The sequence below is a fragment of the Pleurodeles waltl genome, chromosome 7, assembly GCF_031143425.1.
Source record: "Pleurodeles waltl isolate 20211129_DDA chromosome 7, aPleWal1.hap1.20221129, whole genome shotgun sequence".
NCBI lineage: Eukaryota > Metazoa > Chordata > Amphibia > Caudata > Salamandridae > Pleurodeles > Pleurodeles waltl.
This window is the reverse complement of record NC_090446.1, coordinates 677,712,633-677,719,074: the sequence shown is the minus strand read 5'-3', so window position 1 is coordinate 677,719,074 and position 6,442 is coordinate 677,712,633.

Here is a 6,442-nt window from a genome sequence, read left to right as displayed (position 1 = left end):
AGTCTTTTGACGTTCATTAATAGCAGGGAAAATCTGCTCTATAATAGTCTTTGGAGAGGCACATGAAGTAGCATACTGTTCTTTAAGCCAAAGCTGGTGATCATTTTCTTTTTTCAGGTTTTCAAATTGCCTTGCAGTAGTTTCCATCAGCTGCTCTGTTACGTCTTCTAACGTATGGATAGACAGAATGTCTGGCTCTGGCAACAGTGAAATATGCATCAGTGAAAAGAGCCCACGTGAAAGATTTCTAGTGTATGTTACAACATAGTCATCATAGAAGTCCAATATCTGCCTTTTAATCTGCCAGATCTGCTCTTTTAGTGTGTGTAGGTCCAAATTGTTATCATACCCACTCAGAATAGAAAAGGGTTTAGCAGAGCTTTTAGGGATTGAGACTGGTGTATTACCATCCAGTTTGGGAAGAGCGCAAGCCTTTTGAGTGGAACTTAGGAATCCTACAGTCTTTACTGATCCCTTAGATACAGGGTCTAGCCTGCTGACTTGAAAGCTCTGAGAGATTGGTAGGTCTTTATAAGAGTCAGCACTGCACTTTGAATTCTGAGAAACTGACCTAGATGGGCTGAAGCATGCATCGGAAAACAAGGGGATCCCTAGGGTGGCTTCTTGGACAGTATCAGGATTCTTTGTTATAGCAAAGTCTTCGAAGTGAACTTGGGATGCACTAGCATGAGGCAAGGAATTAACCTGTTTTTCTTGAGAGTAAGTGTCTTGTGAAGAGGTAGTAAAAGCACTTTCACTGTTAAGAACATTCTCCCCTGTTTGAGGTAATAGAATCTCCAAAAACTCATTATTTCTTTGTAATTCTTCTACAGACCGGGACTGAGGGTCACAATCACAGATATGATAATAGTTAAACATTGATGGATCAGCAAGTCACGCAATGTAGTACTGAATTTGCAATCTTTGATTTTCTTTAACAAGTCTATCCTTTAAACAAAGGCCTTTTTTAGAGGTTTTCAGAGAACTCCTAGGTTTAGAAAGGGGTGTCTTAACATGATAGTAAAACATTTTAGGTCTGTGTGTGCCTTTACTGCCTGGGGAGCTTGAACATTTTGGGTTGTGCATTCTGTCACGGTTTCGGGCGGGTCTGATCAGGACTTTGGTTGGGACACCCCTTGAGGTCACAGAATATCCTAAAGAGGTGGTGTACTGGGGCAGAAGAGCAGCTAAAGGCATACACGGAAAGGACAGCTATACACAGGCACAGGAAACAGGAAAATAAAAGCAGAGCAACCCTTGTGTGAACAAATAGGAAACGGATTACTAATGGACAAACACTCTAGGGTTGTACACAGAGTAGGGCGCAGAACCTCCCACAGTGACAGGGAATGTCAATGCCTCTATGCAATGTGCTCTTACAGATAGTCAACCTGCCAGCCCATAGAAAGGAAGCAGCAGAAGTGATTCTGTCTCTGGACCCTAGGGCACAAACAAGAATAGTACTTACATACACAAGATAAGCTCTGTGGGTCCAGCTGGAAACACATTGGCGAATTCTGGAACAACAGCAACAGCACACTGTCACTGTTAGGCACGACAGACAACACTAGACAAGGATGGGGGCTGGAATTGCCTCCTGGAAACCAGGAGCCAACTCCAGAACAAAGGAGGACACTTATACACTGGTGAAGACTGATAGAACACTTACCAGACACAAATACAGAGAGGAAATGGAAACAAAAGGAACAAACTAAGAGGCAGTTGCAGGAACTGGGAACAGGCTCAGGCTGAAGCAAAGGCAGGACTAAGACTAGAAAACAGGGCGCAAACGTCTGGCTGGAACAAACAGAGACAGGAATGGAAAACAGAGAACAGGCACTGGCTGTAACAAGCAAGTACAGGGCTGGAATACAGGGAGCAGGACTAAGCAGTAAACAGGACTGGGAAACAGAGAGCAGGTTCAGGCTGGAACAAGGCAGGAGCAGGACAGAGAAACAGGGAGCAGGCTCTGGAAGAAACAAACAGGTACAAGGTTAAAATATAGGGAGCAGACTCTGGCTGGAACAATCAGGAGCAGGGCAGAGAAACAGGGAACAGGTTCAAGCTGGAACAGAACAGGAACAAAACTGGAACACCATCCAATAAAGAGTCTGTAACACAAAGGAATCAAACTCCAATGCACGACGGGGATCTTGAGGAAATGGCTGCTTATAAGTAGTTCCAAGCTGCAGAAAACCCCAGGTGGAATCACATGACTGGGCTGCACAGGAGAGGTCTCAGGTGTGTGTAGTTTCAGACACTCGCAAGTCCTAGAGGAGAGGATCCGGTGAAAAGGAGCAACTGGATTTCTCCCCTAGAAAACAATGTATAACAGAATCCAGGCTTTTCTGACGACCAGGCTGTGCATTATGATATTTTCAGTCCCAGGATGCAGATGTAATACTACAAAAGCATACCATGGCGAAAAGTGAAACAAACGGGAGTCAGCAAGTGACTCTAGATAAGTGTTCAAGATGATTCCCTGGCTTCTGACAGTCCCCTTACAGCGCCCCCTAGAAATAGGACAACAGAGTAGCAACACTACACTGGTGTTGAGGTGGGCCAACTTCTTGCCACAGACTGTCGAGCCCTGGGGTGCCTTCCCATTGTGGGCCTCGAAAGCGGGACTCACCCCAGAATAGGTCGGGGCAGGCCACCACTGTCCACGCCGGCACAGGTGAAGATGTATCAATGCACGGACCCCCACCCTGAGCAATGATGACATCACGGGTGCCGCCGTGTCCCTCACAGGCCCTTGCACTGCTGGACCTCAATATCATCCTCAAGGCAAACCAGGAATCGAGGGAGGCAGTGGAAAATAAGGTTGATCACCTAAAGATAGACCTCTCATTGCTCCAACAGGATCTGTGCAAGGTGACGGACAGAGCCTCTGAGGCAGATGCATGCATTTCCATAACAGAAGACGAGCTCACCACACTCAAGTGCCAAATATCGAAACTGATGTCTTCAGTGGGCACGCTACGCAAGCGTGCAAAGGATGCAGAGAACTGGGCACGACGCATCAACCTGCACCTGGATGGACTTCCTGAAAACCTGGAAGATTCTGAATTGGCCACAGCGCTCGAACACTGGTTTACCTCTTGGGTACCAGCAAACAAACTACCTTCTACATCAGTGGTTCCTAACCTTTTGACTTCTGTGGACCCTCACCTTATCAATACTGGAACCTGGGGACCCCCAATGAATCATTATTGGAACCCGGGGACCTCAATTGAGTCATTGCAGAAAGCTGTGGACCTACTCTGTTAAAATTATTAAATTTTCTAAGTAGTCTCGGAACTCCTAAGGAGGCTTCGCAGACCCCCAGGGGTCCCCAGATGACAGATTGGGAACCACTGCTCTACATTTATCATTGAGCGGACGCACCGCCCGTTGTGCCCCAGCACCTGGTGGACACTCCACCCTGTCCAGTGATCCCGAAGATTGTATTGTATTGTAATCGTATTTATATAGCGCTAACTACCCCTGACGAGGCGTCAAAGCGCTTTTCGGTGAGTAGCACGCTACTCTGGAACCTAACAAGAATTAGTGATGGATTAGTATCGGGAAATAATGAGTACAGTTTTAGTATTATTAATGCTTAATTTGAGCCAGAGTGAGAATGGAGGATAGTTGGATAGAGACATGACATATGATGATGGGTAGATAAGTGTGATAAGATGAGAGCAGGAATCCATAGATATCTAGTATAACAACCCACCCAGGAGCCATGCAATGACCCACAAACATGCCAAGCACAGAAACAACATACACACATACATACATGCATACATATATATATATATATACATACACACATACAAACACACATGAATACACACACACATGCACATACAATTCATAATTAGAACCATGGGTAAAATATACTTAGTCAAACAGGTTTCAAGAGTGTGTGTGTATTTTATTGTTATGACATAGTAGTAATACATATTTTCGAACTAAACTATACATAACTAGAAATATACACATAATTTGAAAAAAATATTTATCAACATAGGCATATGCAGTCCATAGTTGTTTGAATATGGTGGGTATGAAGGAAAGAGCCAACTCTTGAGTAGTATTCTGAAGACAAGAAAGTTATTTGTGGCTCTTATAGTTGGGGGTAATGAATTCCATAGTTTGGCTGATTGAACGGAGAAGGATGTACCACCTATAGTCTTTTTCTTGAATGGTGGTGTTCTAAGGTGGGGTGCCAATCTTGAGCGGAGGTTTCTTTGTTGGATGTATTTGGTTATTTTGTTTCTGATGAAAAGCAGTCCTGTTGCATGTATAGCTTTGTGGGTAAAACAAAGCAGCTTGAAAGTGCATCTTCTGGCAACGGGTAACCAGTGTAGTGCTCTCAAGGCAGGGGAGATGTGGGCTTGCGGCTTTACATGTAATAGTAGCCTGGCTGTGGAATTCTGGATACGTTGTAGTTTTTTCATAATAGATCGAGATGATCCATGGTAGAGGTCATTGGCATAATCCAGTTTGGATAGTACAAGCGAGATAGTAGTTTGCACCTTGTGTGGAAATCCAAGGTGGGGGAAGATGCGTTGTAAAGTCTTCAAGGTGATGAAGCTTGTTCGTGCTAATTTGTCCACTTGGGCATTCATAGTTAACTTGCAATCAATGGTGATTCCTAGGTTTTTAACTTCCTTGGATAATTGAGGAAGTGGTACGAGATCATCAGGCCAGACGCACAGAGGGTCATCATTTTTCCAGTCACCACATATGAGTATTTCTGTTTTGGAGGTATTTAGTTTGAGATGGCTCCAGGTCATCCACTGATCAACGGCTCTGAGGCAACTGAAGATTTGTGAGTTTTCAATGTTTTTGGGGCATTCTAATTTAAGTAGTATTTGTGTGTCATCTGCATAGTTGTAGCATGTGAGATGGAAATCATTGATCAGTTCTGGTAAAGATATCATGTAGATGTTGAAAAGCAAAGGTGAGATGATTGATCCTTGGGGGACCCCTGCTTTTGTGAGGTAGCGTTCGGACGAGAAGGGGGGCGAGTGGATGATATTAGATCTTTTTTGAAGATAGGAAGTAATCCAGTTGACAGCAATCCCTTGTATGCCGGCTTCGTGGAGTCTTTGAATTAGGGTGTCATAGTCAATCGTATCAAAGGCAGCTGAGAGGTCCAAGAGAAGTAGTGCAGCAACTCCATTGCGGTCGACTGTGTTTTTAAGATCATCCCAGATTGCTATGAGTGCCGATTCAGTGCTTCTTCCTGGGCGGAATCCAGTTTGGAAGTCTGAAAGTATAGAATTGTCTTCAATGAATTGTGACATCTGGTTGAATGCTGCTCTTTCTATCAATTTGCCCAGGAAAGGTCCATTTGTGATAGGTCTGTATTTGTTGGGGTCTTGCGGGTCTAGGTTTGTTTTCTTTAATAAAGGTCGTATGTATGCCTTTTTCAGGTCTACAGGAAAAGTTCCTGAAGTTAAAGAGTTGTTGATGATTCTTCTTAAAGGTGTGGCAGCAGAGGTAGGTAGAAGAATGTTCTTGAAGATTTGTGGTGGGCAAGGATCAGAAGAGCAACCAGAAGGTCTGCTTGCTTTGACCAAATCCATAAATTCATCCTGGGAAACTTGTTTGAAGGATTGTAGAGGTTGGGTTGGTTTATTCTTAGAGGGTATTTTAGGAAAGGGGTTGGTACTGATGTTTTTCTTCTGTTTTAAATAGGAGTCCAATGTGTCTGCCTTGGTTGTGTAGTGAGTTGCCAATTTGTTTGTGAAATCGTGAGTAGTGGGATGACTTCCTTCCATGCATGTAGGTTTTCAAAATTCATTGAGAACTGTATAAAATTCCTTGGTTGTAGATTGAGCATTTTGAATTCTGTCTGAGTAGTACCCTTTTTTTAGCTTTTTTGATTGATGATTTGTATATCCTGTTAAGTTTGTGTAGCTGCAGTTTGTCTTGACTGTTGTTTGTTTTGAGCCAGGTCTGCTGCAACTTTATGATTTGTTGCTTTATCTTTTTAAGTTCTGTGTTTCTCCAAGGTGTTGGTTTTCTTTTGTTGTGTTTAGTTTTTCTGAGTGGTATTAGGATATCAAAAGCTTCCTGTAGCCACTCAAAGTTTTGGCACAGAATTAATTGTATCTAGATCTGTGTTGGCTGTTAGTTGTGTTTCTAAGTCATCCAAATTGAGTTTGCTCCATGGTCGATAGGTGTATGTATGTAAGTAGTTGTGGGGTGTGTTGATTTGTGGAGTTGTATGTCGGAAAGTTATCAAATGGTGGTCTGACCAAGTGATTGTCATGATGCTATGAATAGTAACTAGTTCAGGCTTAGCAAAAATGACATCTAGGATGTGACCAGCGATGTGTGTGGGATTGTGTACAATCTGATGTAGGTTCAATGCGACTAGGCCAGTGGTGATAGCTTTTGGATGGGGCATATCGGGTTTGTCAAACAAAATGTTTAGATCCCC